This window comes from Halichoerus grypus, chromosome 9, assembly GCF_964656455.1.
Source record: "Halichoerus grypus chromosome 9, mHalGry1.hap1.1, whole genome shotgun sequence".
Taxonomy (NCBI): Eukaryota; Metazoa; Chordata; class Mammalia; order Carnivora; family Phocidae; genus Halichoerus; species Halichoerus grypus.
This window is the reverse complement of record NC_135720.1, coordinates 142,349,320-142,368,657: the sequence shown is the minus strand read 5'-3', so window position 1 is coordinate 142,368,657 and position 19,338 is coordinate 142,349,320. Positions and strand designations below refer to the sequence as shown.

General features: G+C 45.1%; 5 non-coding genes across 5 annotated transcripts; 1 reads left to right on the top strand and 4 right to left on the bottom strand.

Annotated features, from left to right (window-relative positions):
* Positions 1 to 8,934: 8,934 nt before the first annotated feature.
* On the bottom strand, positions 8,935 to 9,007 carry TRNAK-CUU (transfer RNA lysine (anticodon CUU)). Its single transcript has one exon. It is a non-coding gene; the product is annotated as a tRNA-Lys (tRNA).
* An 874-nt stretch (positions 9,008 to 9,881) lies between these two features.
* On the bottom strand, positions 9,882 to 9,953 carry TRNAP-AGG (transfer RNA proline (anticodon AGG)). Its single transcript has one exon. It is a non-coding gene; the product is annotated as a tRNA-Pro (tRNA).
* Positions 9,954 to 10,982: 1,029 nt separating this feature from the next.
* Positions 10,983 to 11,056, bottom strand: TRNAI-AAU (transfer RNA isoleucine (anticodon AAU)). Its single transcript has one exon. It is a non-coding gene; the product is annotated as a tRNA-Ile (tRNA).
* A 531-nt stretch (positions 11,057 to 11,587) lies between these two features.
* Positions 11,588 to 11,659, bottom strand: TRNAA-CGC (transfer RNA alanine (anticodon CGC)). Its single transcript has one exon. It is a non-coding gene; the product is annotated as a tRNA-Ala (tRNA).
* A 1,897-nt stretch (positions 11,660 to 13,556) lies between these two features.
* TRNAK-UUU (transfer RNA lysine (anticodon UUU)) lies at positions 13,557 to 13,629 on the top strand. The gene has a single exon. It is a non-coding gene; the product is annotated as a tRNA-Lys (tRNA).
* Positions 13,630 to 19,338: the final 5,709 nt, after the last annotated feature.

The window sequence follows — 19,338 nt, the reverse complement described above, 5'->3', positions numbered from 1 at the left end:
GCAGGAGATCGGAGGGATTCTGAGGTGTGTGTACAACCTGTATTCTGGTAGGTGAATTCTGATATATACCTATATCAGATATATTATCAAATATATATATCAGACAAAATTGTATAATTTATATATAACTATATTTATGTTAAATTATATTTTTTTCTGTATATTTTCAAAATAACATATAACTCAGTGTGAAAACGGCAAGCAGCAGGAAAAGTGTTGGGGTCCCTTTCTCCTTCTCCTTCCTAAGTATTCTTAGGCGCAGGTGGGGCAGGAATTCGAGCCCAGCTCGCCGGCTCTCTGCCCGGCTCGCGTCACGCAGCGAGCGGAGGGCCTGGGCCGCGGGAGTCCGGAGCCCCGGGTGGGACGGCTCGCAGACTCCCCCAGAAAACGAAAGCGCTCCGGGGCTCGTGAGCGGGACTCTGCTCTCCCGCGGGCGGGAGGACACTCTCCCGCGGGCGGCCAGGAAGCGGGGGGCGGGGCGCGTGGGGTCACGTGGCGGGAGGGCGGTGTCACGGGGCGGGTGGGCGGCGTCACGGGGCGGGAGGGCGGTGTCACGGGGCCGGGGGGCGGTGTCACGGGGCCAGAGGGCGGGGCCACGTGTATGTGTACCTATATATCACATCTGTATCCACTCCTCTGTCGATGGACTGGGTTGCTTCCCTGTATTGGCTATTGTAAATAATGCTGCTATAAGTGTAGGGGTGGATATCTTTTCAGATTAGTGTTTTCATTTTCTTTCGGTTAATACCCAGTAGTGAAATTACTGGGTCACATGGTATTTCCATTTTTAATTTTCTGAGGAAACTCCACACTGTTTTCCACAGTGGTTGTACCAGTTTGCATTCCCACCAACAATGCATGAAGGTCCCTTTTTCTCCACATCCTCACCAACACTTGTTATTTCTTGTCGTTTTTATTCTAGCCGTTCTGACTGGTATGAGGTGTTATCTCATTGTGCTTTTGATTTGCATTTTCCTGATGAGTAATGTTGGGCATTTTTTCATGTGTTTGTTGGCCATTTGTATGTCTTCTTTGGAAAAATATCGATTTGGGTCCTCTGCCCATTTTTAATCAGATTATTTGTTTTTTGGGTGTTGAGTTGTGTAAGTTCTTCATATATTTTGGATACTAACCCCTTATCAGATATAGCATTTGTAAATATCTTCTCCCATTCAGTAGGCTGCCTTTTCATTTTGTTGATGGTTTCCTTCACTGTGCAAATGCTTTTTGATTTGGTGTATTCCCAGTTGTTTATTTTGCTTTTGTTTCCTTTGCCTCAGGAGATGTATCTAGAAAAATGTTGCTCAGTCCCATGTCAGAGAAATTACTACCTGTATTTTCTTCTAGGAGTTTTATGGTTTCCTATCTCACATTTAGGTCCTTAATCCATTTTAAGTTTATTTCTGTGTATGGTATAAGAAGATGGTCCAGTTTCATTCTTCTGCATGTTGCTGTCCAGTTCTCCCAGCACCATTTACTGATAGATTAATTGGCCATATATATGTGGGTTTATTTCTGGGTTCTTTGCTCTGTTCCATTGGTCTATGTGTCTGTTTTTGTGCCAGTATCATATTGTTTTGATCACTACTGCTCTGTAGTATATCTTGAAGTATATGTGTTATAATATGTGATGTATCTTGAAATGTGAAATATATGGGGTTGTGATACCTCTAGCTTTGTTCTTTCTCAAGATGGCTTTGGCTATTTGGGGTCTTTTGTCGTTCTCTACACATTTTAGTGTATTTTGTCCTAGTTCTGTGAAAAATGCTGTTGGTGTTTGAGGGATTGCGTTAAATCTGTAGATTACTTTGAGTAGTATGGACATTTTAACAATATTAATTCTTCCAGTTGATGAGCACGGAATATCTTTCCATTTGTTTGTGTCATCTTCAATTTCTTTCATCAGTGTTTAATAGTTTTCAGAGTGCGGGTCTTTTACTTCCTTGACTAAGTTTATTTCTAGGTATGTTATTCTTTTTGGTGAAATTGTAAATGGAATTATTTTCTTAATTTCTCTTTCTGCTACTTCATTATTAATGTTCAGAACACTTAGGCCACTTCTGAATCCTGTCTCTTACTAGCTGTGTGACTTCTCAAACTTCCTTGGGTCCTGTGCAAAATGGGGATGATGATAATAAAGATAATACAGATCCTTAGGGGTATTATTGCGAATATGAAATTAAATAGCATTTGTAAAGCAAAGTGTATGGGGTGCACTGCTCAGTCCCACCCCCACCGGCTCAAGCAGGGGAACCCTCACAGGGGGCTTTGACAGGTTTTCATCTGGGCCCCACCTTTCGGTAATTCAGAGTGGAACGTTCAAGAATACACCATATGAAGCATAAGGGCAACAGTTTAATCCTTAAAACAACAGTTCCCAAACAATGTCACAAAAAATACAGGTACATAGAACTTAGACTACATAAGTGATCAGATTTGAGTAAGATTAATTAAGGAAGCCCTCCTAGATGGAATGAAATTCTCTAGACAGGAATTTTGAAGAGGAGATTGATAAAAAACACTTTTGACAAAAGTAGAGACATTTTTCATTGATTCGAGGATCATGCATATATATGTGAGCAAGGTATTAAAGTTACTTGATATTTTTTTTTACACTGGGCTCAGCAGTCATAATTGAATGGAAAGTCAGCTACTGGAGTTTTGAGACTAACATTAAGGAAGAGCAACGGTACATACACAACAGTGACCTTTTTTTTTTTTTAAAGATTTTATTTATTTGACAGAGAGAGACAGTGAGAGAGGGAGCACAAGCAGGGAGAGTGGGAGAGGGAGAAGCAGGCTCCCCGCCGAACAGAGAGCCTGATGTGGGGCTCGATCCCAGGACCCCAGGATCATGACCCGAGCCGAAGGCAGACGCTCAACGACTAAGCCACCCAGGCACCCCAACAGTGACCTTTATATTCACAAACATGTATCGGGCACTGACTATCCAGGTACTGTGTGTGCTAAGTGCCTGGAACACACAGCAATAACTAAGACAGTCTCTGTCCCCAGAAACTGTCAAAATTTAAAAGCTCAAAGAATGAGTTTGAGTAGGTCATGGAGTTAATGGTTGTAGCTTTGAAGGTTTGACTCAGAATGTGTGGCATTTAAGTTAATGGAATAACTTAATAAAAGTATAAATAAAAGTATGTTCTATTAATGTAAACTTTTTTTTTTTTTAGAAAAAGTCCTAGAATTCTTTGAACGCTAGACTCCAGTTGATTACGCACAGATGTGCTGAGACACAGGTAGCGAAGATGACTGGCCAACGCAAAACTAAACTAATCCTATTTGCCACACAGGCCCTGCCTTAAGGTAGGTCGTTTCGCCTCTGGTGTGCTCTATAGGTTGGCTGCAAATATCTCACATGAAGACTGTCATAAGATGTTTAAAATACCAACAGATGTAAGTATTTCCAGGAGTTTCTCAAAGTAAAATTTAACATTTTTTTCCCTTGAGGTTTTTTTTGTTTTTTTTTTTGTTTTTTGTAACTTCTTCCTCCCTGATTTCCGGAAGCAGTATTCTATACTTGGAAATATAAGATTGAAGAAAGGAAAAGCTGAGAGTTAGGAATGTAAGAAAATGTAAGAAAAGTAAAGGAAAAGTCTATAAAACTTTGCCAGACGTTAGATAACCATCTGGAAAAAGAATTTCACCTGTCCAAGTACCTGATAGTACTAGGCATCACATACCCTTTACCGACTGAGGTCAGGGACCCTCTGTGCCGATGTGTTTATAGTTGGCTCTCGAGCATAGAGCATAGTGCCTTCAGTGTGGTGAGGTCTTTATAAGTGGTCATTGCTGTTATTAGTGCTTCATAAAGAAATTTTAGTGAATAAAAGAATGGTCATAGGTAGCTCTTGTGACACTTTATGAGGTAGGAATATTCTCAAAGAGGTCAGTTGTCCAAGAGTTTATTGCTATGAAACATAGTCACGGTCTATGCTGACATCAGACAATCTGTGTGATACCTTCACCTGTTGGTGCTGAACACAGCAACTACACACACAAGGAGAATCGGGGAGTCTGGCTGCCTGCTCTGGAAAAAAGGTACAACGTAGAGAACTGGTAGAGGACTTTGAGTTGCAGACAAGTTTGGTGAAAGGTAACTGAAAGCTGAATGTGAGAACTCATTATCTGATTGTCCCCAGTCCTCTTGGCTACGTCGCTTTTCATACAGTCCCCCCCGCAAATAATGCGGGGACTTCTCCCTCAAGAAGCCTTATTACAACATGGCTCCCCTCAGGCCTATCCCGACTCCTGGTCCCACCTCACAAGGCAGCCCCGTGACCCTGGCCAAGCTTGTTAGCTGGAACAGGTACCCCCCCCCTTTTTTTTTTTAAATTTTTTTTTAATTTATTTATTTGACAGAGAGAGACACAGTGAGAGCAGGAACACAAGCAGGGGGAGTGGGAGAGGGAGAAGCAGGCCTCCCGCAGAGCAGGGAGCCCGATGTGGGACTCGATCCCAGGACGCTGGGATCATGACCTGAGCCGAAGGCAGACGCTTAACGACTGAGCCACCCAGGCGCCCCCCCCCCTTTTTTTTAACACCTACCGAGTCATTAGCCAAGATCTGTGGAAGGCAATTTCTTGTCTCCTACTTGGATTCTTGTAGGTATTAGGGAGAGGTATCCCTTTTCTGACCTCCTTTTATTTTACTGTTTTCCCTTTCTGAAGCCTACTTTGAATCTGTTATTTCCGCATTGAATGCTGATATATTTCAAATGAGAACACATGTTCCTAGAAGGGTACCTATGGAGGGACCTTCCCAGACATAGTGAACTTTTTTGGATACTATTTCTTCCACTCAGATCCTAGGATTATTCACAGAAGCGTTAAGCAATGGGGGCGGTGCTTTATCCTTAATGAGACTGGTGTGTGACGGGCTCGGAAGAAAGAATGTTAATTTAATCTTTACACTGCAACACGAATGGATTGATTTCCTTGTTCTTTGTTACAGGACAGTTGCGGCCTCTTTCCCAGAGGCTCTACCCTGGAATCCAGTCATGTGCGCAGAAGATCTCTGAAAATGGCTGAGGTCATTCGTTACATTTTCCTCTTTATCTCCTGTTTAGAAAATGATACTGTCTTTTTTTCCCGGAATGCCTAGGCACCCCGGAAATCCAAACATCAAGCAGAGGCTATAGGGTGAGGAAAGGGACTTCAGGCTTTACAATAAGACTTGGGGCTTCTTAATATCCACAACATATGGTCTGGAAATCCTCAATGGTCATTCTGTCTAGTAGGTAGAGTATCTGTATGAATCAGGTCTTTGTTCCTTTGATTTTACTTGGTAAACGCTGGTGATTTCTTAACTATCCAATCCTGTCACCATCACCTATTTTTAAATCAGTCACACCAAGTCCCTTCATTTCCTAGGGCCAGACAGTTAAAACACAGCTGAGGATTTAATTCTCATTGAATCAGATACATTCACCCACTAGGTGGAAGACAGCCTTCTTGAAGGCACGGATCATGTTGTGTGTGTGTTTTCATTTTAAGTATCCAACACGAGAAAGGCACTTACTATAACTGTGTTCATCAGTTGATTTGAAAGATTCATTGCCTTGTTAAAGGAGACTTGGAAAATAGTCAAGGTTCAGTGTACCCTTCTAGGAAAGTTACTTCTTGTTCATGCATTTTATATTGACTTGTGATTCTTGGTTTCATTGTGTATATAATGACAATAACTCCAAACACTAGGGAGTCCACCTAGTTTAAACCATGTGATTCCCTGTGCCTGACTTACAGGTGTGACTGCTCTAAACAGGGAAAATACAGGAGAGTTTCAGAACTAAATATAACCTCACACGGAGCAAGTGATCTACTAATGACAATATTCAGGCTCCTGGGTAAAGAAAAAAGGAATGTTTGGTTGGGAGAGGATGGAGAGTGGTAATTTGTGGTGACGCCATCGTGCCCAGAAGTGGGCATCTCCATGTGGCGTGGACATTCCAGGGTTCGAGGCAGCCGGGGGAAGGGGGGGGCAGACAGCAAGAAATATCAGGTGTTCACAACAACATAAATAATGTTAGCATCTAATTCCTTTTGCTCTGATTATACACTAGCCAACCTTTCATATGAATATTATCTTCCCAAATTTGAGGGCAATTATAAAACACACACACACTGGGCCACCTAAGTTTGCTTCTTGGTCCAAGTTTATAAAGCTGGCACTCTGACTTCAAGTGATTCTTGACTGTCCTTCACGGCCACCAGGCAGGCCCTGGGACAGCCTTCCAGGTATACCCAGAAATCCGGTCACCTCCCCACTCCTGCCCTGTGACCACTCTGGTCTGACTTGACACTTTTGGTCACCAGGAGCCTCCTAACAGGTGTCCTTGTTTCTGCCACTGTCCCCTTAAGATCTTTTCTCAACTCAACAGCCAGAGTTACCCTTTAAAAGGTAGATTAGGGGCGCCTGGGTGGCTCAGTCGTTAAGCGTCTGCCTTCCGCTCAGTTCATGATCCTAGGGTCCTGGGATCCTGGGATCCTGGGATCGAGCCCTGCATCGGGCTCCCTGCTCGGCGGGAAGCCTGCTTCTCCCTCTCCCACTCCCCCTGCTTGTGTTCCTGCTCTCGCTATCTCTCTCTGTCAAATAAATAAACTCTTTAAAAAATAAAATAAAATAAAAAATAAAAGGTAGATTAGATCCTGTTACTCTTCTGCACAGAAACTTCAGAGACTTCCTGTCTCATCCAGTTCAAAGTCCTTACAAAGCCTGTGAGGCCTCCCATGTCATGTTTTTTCCTCCACCCCCTACTCCTTTCTCGTCGAACATTCTGTCCTAGCCTCACTACTGCAGACATGCAGTTGCCTTCAGCTCTGCCTGATTCCTCTATTTAGAAACTTGTGAAAATAACCTCGTGGCTCCTCTGTGCTCAGATGTTGCCTTTAGGACGCCTAACCCGACAACCCTGTTTGCTACTGCAACATGCCTCCCCTGTTCCCAGCACTCTGACCACATTCTAACGTCAAGTTTAGTTGACTTGTATGTTTATTTGTTGTTGTCTGCCTCCCTCCAAAGAATGAAACGGGCAGGGATCTTTGTTCGTTCACTGATAAATCCCAAACACCCAATACAATGACTGACACATAGGAGTGATCAATACATGTGTGGGATGAATAAATGGCTGAGTATGTTTCATTTGGGTCATCAGGACCTCATCCCTCCAGAGTTTATCTGAACTGGGAAGAGGGAGGGAGAGAGAGAGGCAGAAAAACCCATAACGTCAAGTTTGTGAACCCAAAAGCTACGCATCTAGATTCAGTGTCTCCTGTAAGATATTCGCTCCCCATGGAATTCTAGCCTGATGAGGCAGCCAACTTGCCATATCCATCATGTTAGAATAGGAAGAACCACCTCAAAAGCACTGGTTTCTAAACCATCAGAGATTCAGCTTCATGAGGGCTGAGATGGGGCCCAGGAATCAAATTTCTGAAACTCGCCAGATGATTCACCTGTAGAACCAGATTTGGGTGCCCAAGTTAGAGCATTTCCATTGGATTGTCCTGAGGCCTGAAGAGAACATTAGGACAGTGTTAGCGAAGAGAGAGGACCTCATCTGGCTAATTGTGCTTGTAGAATCAATGAAGAGGTATGTATGTGTGTGCTTTCTCTATTGTGCCATGGGTTTTTTTGTCAATGAATGCTAGTGAACCCAGAAAGCTTCAAAGGAATGATAAAAGAAGACATACATGGTGGAATTTTCGCAGAGGGACAGGGAAATCTCACAAAAAAGTCTTGGTCGATTTGACCATGGGAATGATTTTCAAGCCACTCAGTAATAGCAAAATCCACGCCTCTCTGGGATAGTACTGCGCATGCGCAGAGCTGAGCCGCCCTCGTCCACACCGGCACCGATTTGTAGGAGTAAAAGGGTACACGGTAGGCACGAAGTGAACGAACACCGGTGGCTGGACAGGGCAGGTTTTTTCGAGAGGGTGGAGAGTTCAGACGAGTTGGAGGCAGAAATGCAGTTTGGATTTTGAAAAATAAGCCTAAATCTTTAGATTTTATTTTGTAGGCAATTGCAATGTGTTGTGGGTTGTTTGGTTCTTCCATTTGTCATATATGAAGGGAAGAAAGGTTGGAAACAGCATCATCTCTTAGGAGGCACGTTTTACTGTCTAGGTGTGGGTGAACAGGAACCGAACAGGTGTGTGAGGTAGTGGTAATAGAAAATTCATCTCCCAATAGAATACGACGAAATCAGAGAGGGAGACAAACCGTAAGAGACTCTTAACTCTAGGAAACAAACTGAGGGTTGCTGGAGGGGAGAGGGGGTGGGAAGGATGGGGTAACTGGGTGATGTAATGAGCACTGGGTGTTACACGCAACTGATGAATCACTAAATTCTACCTCTGAAACAAACCCCCAAAAAAATTAAGAAAAAAAAAAAGAAAGAAAAGAAGTGACACTTGCTTGGGCCAGAAAGTGGAGTCGCCATTCTCAAAGCTCTGGTGGACATTTGCTGCCCATGAAACTGCTCCCTGTGTTTGAATTGTTTTCTCCACCTTCAGACTTTACCTTTTCCAACATCTCTGCATCCTTCTCCCCCTATCCTAAACCCTTTTTTCGTGGGAGTAGTGCTTCAAATCATCCGAGGAGTTTAAATATACAGAGCCCGTGGCCTACCACAGACTTGTATTAAAATTTCTAATAGGCCATAAAAATGCCTTCCCGCCAGGGGGCGACCAGCCTATACTGTGCAATTTTAAGAGAGCAGGTCGGAGTAGCTCAGCGGAGCCGGTGAGCTGTAGCCACTCACCGTGATTCCGAAATTCCATACCTTAAAAGTGTTGATCTCCAAAATTCCTCTTGTTTGACGGCGGTTTGGGACGTCGTTTCTTAGTGTGCAGAAATTCAGTTAAGAAAAAACACTGCAAGAGAAAGTTAAAAAAAAAAAAAAAAAAAAAAAAAAAGCATCGCCCAACGCGGGGCTCGAACCCACGACCCTGAGATTAAGAGTCTCATGCTCTACCGACTGAGCTAGCCGGGCAGTTAGAAAAAGGCTTCCCCCAATTTATTATGAGGACATACAAATTCTTCTTGAACCCGCTAGGAAAGCGGGATTCTAGATTTTGTCTAATTTTTTTTTCTTTTTTTTTTTTGTCTTATAAGGAGGATGACATGAAAGGCAAAACATATAAGCATCATCTGAATTTTTTTGTACTTCTCCACCATCAAAGCTTACACACACAGAAAAGGGAGGGGAGGTGAAAATTCATTTTCATATAAAATATTTGACAACCCCTGAAATACAGGATCCAATGATTTTTTTTTATGTTTTGTCTACCACTGACTGCAGAAGTTCATAACAGATGCTAAACAAATATGTGCTTAATGAGTGTACCAAGAGTATCTGCAAAAGCGCCCCTTCCCAGTAAGGAAGCAGAACCCCAATTTCCTGAAAGATGGGGGAATAGTCAACGCTATGCTAACGTGGAAAGCCGAAATCTCTTGTACATGGGTTGCCAAAACTCCAAATCTACAGTTCACTGTTTTATTTTTCCATAAAAAAGTGATGCATGAATGGTGGATGACATTGAATTGAGACGTGACCAGCGTCTTCCTATAGTTTCACACTATCACAACCGTGGAGTTGGAATGTCTAGAAGAACCAGAAACTCCAACCTTTGCAAGAATCACTTTAGAGTTGATGGAACGCGGAATAAAAGGTAATATTGAAAAGTGCTTGCTTCTTTTAAGTAGGAGTTAGTTACCATGTTACTTACTGGGATCGAGCGCATGTGCAGCCTACGCATTCCCACATGAAGGTGTAGCAGGTGAATGGGGTGGAAGCTGTATGCGTTTGTGTTGTGAGTTTAACGCTGAGTTAGTAAAAATTAAGTGATGGGAGGGCGCCAAAAGGCGGGCTCGTCCGGGATTTGAACCCGGGACCTCTCGCACCCTAAGCGAGAATCATACCCCTAGACCAACGAGCCACACGTATCAACTATCTCTCTGAATATATTAAATATTTAGTAAATTTCTTTTTTGTATTTCATTCATGTTTAGGTGCATGTAACTACAACCGACCTTTACTTTGACTCTCCCTCCCTCCTTTCTATTGTTAAAACCGGGAAAACGTGGCTCCCAGCCCTTCCCCGGCTTTTCTCGTGACCCAGTCCTCGTAAGGGGCGTAGGAAGCCTCGCTTGCTCCGCAAAGGCCGAGACAGCGGCGGCGGCTGTCCAGACGGCAGAAGCCGGTGCTCCTCGCCCCTGCCCGGCGTCGGCGCGCGGGGGCGAGGCCCGAGCGGCCCCCCGGCCCCGCAGCGCGAGCCAGGCCGGCCGCTCGCAGGCAGGCCACCCCCGGCGGGCTGTCGGCGGGATCCCGGGGTTCTCCACGCCCAGAGCGGTCGCGTGGGAGCCCCTCAACGGGACCGAAAGCGGGGGTTCGGGAATGAATAAAGGAAATCAGCTGTGCCAGGAAGACGGGGACACAGAGTTAGGGACCGGGAGCCGGCTTCGGTGGAAAATGAGGCTGACCCAGGAAACGGCCGGAACAGCGGCGCTGCGGCGTCGGGACCGCGGGCGAGGGGTGGCTCCTTCCTTCCCCGCGAACATGCTGGCGCCTGCACGGATTCCTCCCCTGCCCCGCGTGCTGCTGGACCCGAGCCCGAACCCTCCGCCGAGCAGTCAGCAAACGAGCCCTGCCTTCTCTTCTCACACCTGTTTCCGGGCTATTTCGAGGGGCAGTGTTCGGACAGCGCACAAACAAGTGACACGCCTTCTAATGAATTTAATCACCCCTAAGGGGTCCTGCGGCTTTGCTGCTGCTCCGCGCAAACTTGCCGAGCACGCTGGCTTGCCAAGAGGGTTCTCGGAGCTCTCCTCGGAGGGTTCGGACTCGTGGCAAAACGTTGCCTGTGGGGACACGGCAGGCTGTCTGACCTCAAGACGCTGATCCTCCTTTTCCACCCGAGAAGAGCCGAGGCTATTACTCAAGGCGAGGGGATGGAAAACGAAGCATGTGGCCCGTACGGGGATCGAACCCGCGACCTTGGCGTTATTAGCACCACGCTCTAACCAACTGAGCTAACCGGCCAGCTGCGTAAGAAGCGCTTCCAAAGTCTTGATAAGAAGGTATTCTTGTTATTGTTGCTTCTTACTCCGCAAGCTGCATGGGGTAACCGAGCTGCTGACTTTGCCCCCACCGAGCTAGGCTTCGTCCTTTTCCCAACACTTGTCCTATTTTTTTCGTGCCATGACGCAGCAACGAGGCGCTAGCAATACCCCCTAATCCCCTCTCTGTATTTTCAGGCCAAGATTATCTCTGCCTTTGAAGGCAGCCAGATACTACAAACAGCCTGTCATTAATGGGTCCCAGGCTGATTTCCAGGCTGCTCTGCTTCGGCCATCTCTCCCTTGGGTGTTTTTATCCACGTTTCCAGTTTTATTGGTTTCAGATAAAGATATCCCCCAGTATCTTGGAGTTATTCTGTTTCCCTCTCTAAATACACAATTCTAAATGCAGTGGGTACAAGAACACCGCAGGAAGTTGATGAAGAGGAGGATACGAAGTCTAATGATTCCACGATTTAAAAACATAGTTTCTGATTGTGTAGATAAAACGATCTGGAGATGCCGGGGATCGAACCCGGGGCCTCATACATGCGAAGCATGCGCTCTACCACTGAGCTACATCCCCAACCCTACAGCCGGCATCTTTATAACTCTTCCCAGTTCTTTGAATCCCTATTTTTGTCCCCAGCACACAGAGGACTTTTTGAACGCTGAGGTTAAATTTTCCTTTACCTATTCAGCAAAATCATGAAATGGTTAAAGGGATCACATTAGTGTTCCAAGTAGAGTAAGTCTTCCAGCCATCGGACCCTTGTCAAGCACTTAAGCTGGAGACCAAAGGATGGAACCAAATACCTAGAAATCTGATGAGAAAAAGGAGAGGGGGACTCTACTTTAAAAGCTTCTTTCTCACTATATGTTATCTAAGTCAAATTTAAATAAAAATTTGAAAATAAAATAAAAACCTTCTTTCTTAACTTTTTTTCTTTTAAGACAAGTGAGGGGTACTGCAGCCATGTTAGGCCGACTACAGGCGGATAAGACCACTGGGAAGTTGCAGTTGAACTGAGAGACAAGTAGAAAACTGATGGGAAGTGTCTCACAACATGGGATATTTATTTACTTGAAGATAAATTGGCTGAAGAATTAACAACCTAAGAAAAGTCTTGCACCTAGATAAAACGGATCCTAGTAACACAGGGGGCTCTCACCCACATGGAGCAGAAGGTTTTCTAGGGTCATAGTTTGCCTTGGGACTCAGGGCGTCCAGTGCTAAAACTGGGAAGTGTTAGTTACCCCACTGCCCTCTAGTCCACTCCCAGAATCCAGAATTCCCAGCCCAAAGCCTTAAACGGGCTTCCAGAAGGATGCAGTCTCTGGAGCACAAGGCTGGGAAGAGGAGGGAGGAGTGGGTCAGCAGCAGGCCTCCTGCTTTCCTTTGGACACTTGGTCCTAGCCCTGGAAATGTTAGGGGGCCCTAGTGTTCACAGGGCATGTGTTCAGTGATCAGTAGAATCTCATGCCCAAAATGTGCAGGTACAGAAGGACACCGATTGAGAAGATGATTATGTAAACAGAGATGCCTAAATGAACCTGAGATTGGTTTTGTGGTTTTTTTTTTTTAAATAAATCCTTTGAATTTTATCATGGAAGTTTCCACAGTATATTGTTCAGAAAATTAGAAACGCCGTAATAGATGCCAAATTATAAAGAACAGGAGACGGAAAATAAACCCCAAATTCAAGACACTGTTTATCTGGGAAGATGAAGAGACAGGACCCTGGGGGGACAAATGAATGTTGGTAATTATCTTTCTAAACTGAGAAATGCACCCATATTTACATGTGCACAGTATTCTAATTACTTTTCTTAAAATGCATACACGATTTAAGATGTGAACAACCAAGGACACTGGGTATATGGGAACTCTGTATATTTTTGCAATTTGGTAAATCTAAAATTACTCAAAAATTAAAAGTTTATTTAAATAAAAAGATTAATAAATAAATAAAGACAGCTGAGACCCAGCAAAAAAATCAAACCGCTCTCTGTTTCTCAACCTATACTCAGGAGTCCAAAGTGCTGCCTAAAACCTTAGAAGCACCAGCAATGGATCAGCTTCCTTTTGAAAGTGCTCTATTTGAGCCCAAATGTAGAATATTTGAGATATGTCTCTGGGAAGCCTAGGAACTGAAGGCCAGCATTCTGTAGTTCTTGACTGCACTGAAGTCTATACGGTACAGTATATATCTATATATATAGTATTGATCTGTACATATAGTGTATAGCTATACTTTATGTAGAAAAAGAATTGGGGGCAATATTATATTTAATATAATATGGTTAGATCTTGGTATTAAAGAAGACCTTCCTTGTGACTGAGTTTCTATGCTGATTAGTGTATTTACAGGCATTTTCTGAATGAGCAGTTCTGAGCCAGAATCATAGGTCAAACCTGTAAAATAATTTCAAGTTTGTAGATAAATCAACTACAGTTGATGTGTCCAGAACATTCTACGTGAGCCCGGATAGCTCAGTCGGTAGAGCATCAGACTTTTAATCTGAGGGTCCAGGGTTCAAGCCCCTGTTCGGGTGTTAGCACTTTTCTTCCCTTTTTCCTGCAAACCCAGTAAATAGTAACAGGAAAGAAGATAATCTCAAATCACAGGTTGATTTCACTACAAAATAAGAAGGGATCCCGAGCACAGCATAGATATCATAACCTAGGACCTGTTCAGAAAACAGAAGGGCCTTTTAGTAAGGTGGCTAGAAACCGCAGCACACAAAACGTTTCGTCCAGAGCACAAGTAACAATGGCCACAAATTATCAAAAAGTCAAACTCTTATTTGAAAAGCCACAAAAACACAGAACTGCTCCCTCTGCCCTACACTGGAGTAGGCTCTCCTTTCCGATCCTCTGCTTTGCTCAGCCCTGGGGATGCCCACGTAAACCACAGGGATCGTGGTGCCAGCACTTCGAGCTCAGGGCCAGTGGCAGTGGCTTCCAAACTTTTTTGGCCATGGCCAGTTTGAACTTGAGTTTACATCTGGACCCAGACACACAAATGTAGCAGGAACAAAATTGCCTAAATTACCACTTACTCTCACACATGCACTGCATTGTGATGTTTCAGATTCCATCCTATTCTTTACCGGGCTGGGAGCTACCCACCATTAAATTGATTTTACATCCCCCTCATTGGGAAACACTGGGCTTAGAGTCATCATAAAGATGCAATGTAACATAGAGTACAGCGTGATGGGGTCCTGTGCCGAGTAACCCGCCTGCCCTGCCCCTTCCCCTAAATGCCAGTCCCCTTCTTAGAGTGACCCAAAACCTCAAGTCCCCTGAGCACACTGGTACCGGCACCATCTCCGCCCTGCTAGGAACCACTGAAGAAACAGGACGTGGCAGCCCCTGACCGAGACTTCATTTGGTCATTGCCCGAAGCAGAATTTTCATCCTACTGGGTCCAGAAGGTAACAGAGAAAGTGGATTTTACACTGCTATGAAAAATCATCAAAGCAGCTACAAAACCTCGGAGAAAAAAGGACAGAACACTCCTTGTCAGCTGCCTTGCTGCCACAGTGTGGCATGGTGACCTCATAATATGAGGGCCTGGAGCTCAATCCTCAGAGACAGGATAGCATTTTGCAGGAAAAAAACCCCCAAACTGCAGAAGTGATCCAATGTGATCGTGACTGTTATTGCCACTAGAGTCACGGGAGCAATATCTTCTTGAAGCGCCCATCACTTCATGAAAGCTTTTCCTGCCTGGTTGGCCAGTCCACTTGGGTTGTGACCCCATGGTTTCTTCACAATGCTCAGAGCTTTTTCGAAAGGAAAGAAACCTCCATTAACTTTAATTAAACAGAACAGGGCAACTGTCTTTCACAACCTTTTAAAAACAAGCAGTGGGAGGGAGTCACAAAATTAAATATTAATTCCAAAATGATCCCAACATGTTCTCAGAGAGTGTGCTAAGCAGTAAAATAATCAATGGTGAGCGGCTACACTGTTCAAGACGACAGAGGGCTTACCAATATATCAGTGTGCATAATTAGATGAGAGTTAAAAGATTCCCTTTCTTTTCTCGGTCTTGAGGGGAACCGTGGGACAGAAGGAGACGACAACCATTTCCACTTTTCCATTCTGGATCTTAATGGGCTGTAACCCCAGCCCTACTGTGCTGTTATCTGTGCTCCAACAACAGGGGTCCACCTGGCTGCAACTGGTCGGCTGACAGACTTGCCAAGAATGTTACTCCAATTCCAGGAGGCAAGGGACGTATATATTAGATCATTATAACATGGCACTGGATTAAGGAAACAGACACATTGTATTTCCATTCTACACTATTGTCCCGATCTCTAAACCTGTCTCCATTAACCTTCAAACACCTAAAACTCAGCTAGTGCTAATCATTTGCTTTACCAGACAAAGCCAAATGTGTGACTGGCACCCACCACTCAAGAAACCCAGCTACCTTGAGGTGGGTGCCCAGAGGAAAGAGCTACTAGAAGTTTCCCTGGGTCACTGACCCTTCTATTGGGCAGGTGAGTTTAGGCAAACATTCAGATTTAAATTTCCCAGGCCACGCTTCTTTAAAAAAGAAAGAAAGAAAGAAAGAAAACAAAACAAAACAAAAAAACTTGAATGAGTGAAAGCAACTCATTTTGGGGACATAATCCTTCATGAATCTCTCACATTTCTGCATGTATTGCTAGCAAGGTTCTAAGTGCTCTTTGTTCTGGATTTTCTTTTCAAGGATACTTATATAGCAAACACTCCTGGAAGAGAGCCTCTCCAGAGTGATGGGCAGGCATGCTTACTGCTCATTATGAAGGAATAGAGATCCATGGTTTAGGGTTTCTCTCTTAGAACCCACTGCATGTACAGATGTCATGGTTTTGCTCTCTGAGAACTAGAGCCAGGGAACCAGAGTAAAAATGCTGATAGTCTGGCTATTGCTATTACTAGAATAATAGACTTCCCATTGTCCCTAACCCAGGAGTGTTGTGAGTTACACCAGCATCCGTGAAACTGTGTGTGGCACGTTTAGCTTGCAAGCTGCGTAAAGTTTCAGACCCCTTGCATTTCCTGGCACTCATCAACCCCACACTCTCCTCTTCCTTCAGGGAAGGAAGGGTGTGGACAGCATTCTTCAGCACTCGTATCTAAATGAATTCATACGTATAAGTAAATATAGATATGTTATATATTTCGTCTTATATTATATATTTAGTTACATATATAAGTAACTAAAATTAATATAGTTAACAATACTGTGTTACATACTTGAAAGTTGCTAAGACAGGAAATCTGGAAAGTTCTCATCACAAACATTTTTTTGGCACTATGGAAAGTGACAGACGTTCACCAGACATTGTGGTGATCATTTCACAATGTACACAAATACCGGGTCATTATGTTGTACAGTTGAAATGAATACATTATATGTCAACTGTACCTCAGAAAAAAATAAATTTAAAAAAATGACCAAGTTAAGGGGTGAATTCTGATTGATTTTTGTGCTCCCTCAAAACTTCATCATGGCCACCTTTAAGAAATGTCACCAGGTACAAGAAAATTAATAGTTAAATCAACAATATCTACATCTCTGGGAGGAGGGGGGCTGAACGATCCAGACACTGGGGTCAGCACCTTTGCAGGGTTTCTTAACTTGGGGACTGGCGAACTTGGATGGGAAAAATATCGACATCTTCAAAATCTCTAACCTTGACCTGAAATCCGGCATACCCTTCACATACGAATGTAGGGAACAAACTACAGTCAGAAGACCCTGTGGTTTTGCCACCAAGGAAAATCAGACATTTTCGCATTGATGAGAACAGAGATGCAGCTTAACTTCAATCCCCTCACAGCCCGCAGCCCGCTGATAAACGCCTGAGACACGCAGAGCCTGACATCCCTCCAGGAAGTCGCGGCTGCCTTACTAAAGGCCCAGAGCCGCCTTACCTGAAGCAGAGCCAGAGCTCCGCGGGCTTGGGGACCCTGCGCGCAGCGCACGGAAAGGCCTGGAACTGTCTGCCTTCCCTCCCTCCACAAACTTCAAAGCAGATCACCAGTCTCTCCTCAAAACCACAGCTGCCCCTCTCTGCCCACGGGGCCCGTCCCCGTGCTATAATAAACACACCTTTCTGGGCGCCTGGGTGGCTCAGTTGGTTGAGCGACTGCCTCCGGCTCAGGTCATGATCCTGGAGTCGTAGGATCGAGTCCCGCATCGGGTTCCCTGTTCAGCAGGGGGTCTGCTTCTCCCTCTGCCCTCTTCCTTCTTGTGCTGTCTCTCATTCTTTCTCTCTCAAATAAATAAATAAAATCTTAAAAAAAATAAAAATAAACACACCTTTTTGAACCGAAAGCGTCTCGAGGATTCGTTCTCGGCCCTTCCCCGAGCCCCACATCGGATCACGCCGGTGTCTCGCACTCACTGTTTCCACATCGCGGTTGTCCTAAGACGGGTCTTGTCCTTTAATACGCAACACGTTGACGCAGTGTTACTGTACTTGTTTGGTAACTGTTTTGTGGTATAATTGGCCTTTTTTTTTTTTTTTTTTTTTTTGGTCATTCTATGTATTTTTTACGGCTTTTTAGAATGTAATCTTAAGGGCTCCACGGGCTGCATCCGCCCCCGGGGAACCGAACAGATGCGGAGGCCGCACGCCACGAGACGTGGGGTTCCGACAAGCCCCTCACTGAAGGGGACTTGGGGTGAGCGCCCGGAACCCCAAGCCTGAGCAAGGTTGCGAGGGGTCTGAGCAGCAATCCAGGGAAGGCGCCTCACAGCCCCAGCCTCCCTTGCCCACCTGGAGTCAGGACGCCGCCCTCCTGGGCAGGGGCCCGCGACACCGAGAGCTGAGGCCTCCCGAGGGCCTAGAAGGGCCGGAAGTGCTTCCCGCGGCCCGGGCGCATGCGGGTGGGCTTTCGGATTTCACGTTGCGGAGCCACGTGCAGAGCCCTGCGAGGGGCTGAGGAGGCCTGGCGCCGGTGTTACAGAGATCACTGTGAGCACTGCTGAGGATAGGGCTTTTAGAGCAGGCAGCGAGGCTCTAGCGGGATGCCCGGAGGCCAGCAAGGAGGCGGCGGTGGCCGGCTGTGGGGAAGGTCAGAGGCTTGTCCCGGCAGCGTCCACGAGAGGCCGGATCCCAGCAGACAGGCCCAAGATGGCGGCGCCACGACAGGAAAGCCCTGTGAGGAAGAAAAGGCGGGAAACCCTGCTTCCGGCCCCAGGAATGAATAGCCCGCCCCCTAGTTAACAACTGTCAATAAAAGAAACCCCGCCGTCGGGGCGCACAGCTCTCTCGCTCTCGCTCCCTGGCTCCCTGCTCTCAAGTCTGCGGATTGTACTTTTCACTTTAATAAACTCCCGCTGGTGTCGCTTGTCCGCCGTGCTGCGCGTCTGTCCTTGAATTCCTTCTCGTGACACAAGCAAGAACCTTTGGTGACCCCTTCAGGTTTGAGTGAGCGGAGACCTCAGGGCCCGGGGTCCCCCCAGCTCACCGGGCAACAGAGCTAAGAGGGACAAGGGTCGATACAGGGAAGTAAGTTTCCCTCTCTCTCCTTTCCAGCTCTTCCAGGACCAGCGCCTCAGTTCTGAGGGTCAGAAGTTTAATTACGGAAAACTCAGGATCACTCCGTCTGTCTGGTATCAGACACCCAAGTTCTCAAAACACTCATAAGCCTGGCTGTTAGTTTATGAGTTTACAGGTGCGAATGTAAGTGCCAAGTGGGCCAGAAAAGTGGACAAGGAGGTTTAAAGTGTAGTTTATTTCCTAATTTGCTATCCCCCGCTTAGAAATATTTGTCTAAAAAACTAGCATCTTTGTACAGAAAAAATAAGCCTTTCTAGCTTTATGTTGCTAGAGAAACACTGAAATCCTAAATTCCGTAAGACCACTTCCCGCTAGAATTTAGGGTCCTTTCATTACTACCCTTCTTCACTGGAAATTACAACTGTTTAGCACACAGCATATTATTTCTTGCATTTCGTTGTTTCCTAATGGTATCTTGGGAAACTCCTTGATTTACTCAGAAACTGGATGGATTACATATGAAATTTATACCACTGATCTTTTCAACAATGAGGAAACTTCTAGGCCCTAGAGTTGTAGACCTGGGTCTTAATTTGGATTTTTCTATTCACTGTATGATCTCAAGGCTAATTATTTAGTCTCTATTTGCCTCAGTTTCACTAAATGTAAAGCAAAATGGGGAGAGTAATATTCAGCTCATAGGGTCATGGAAATAAATTATGCATGGAAATCACCGGACACGGTGTTTGG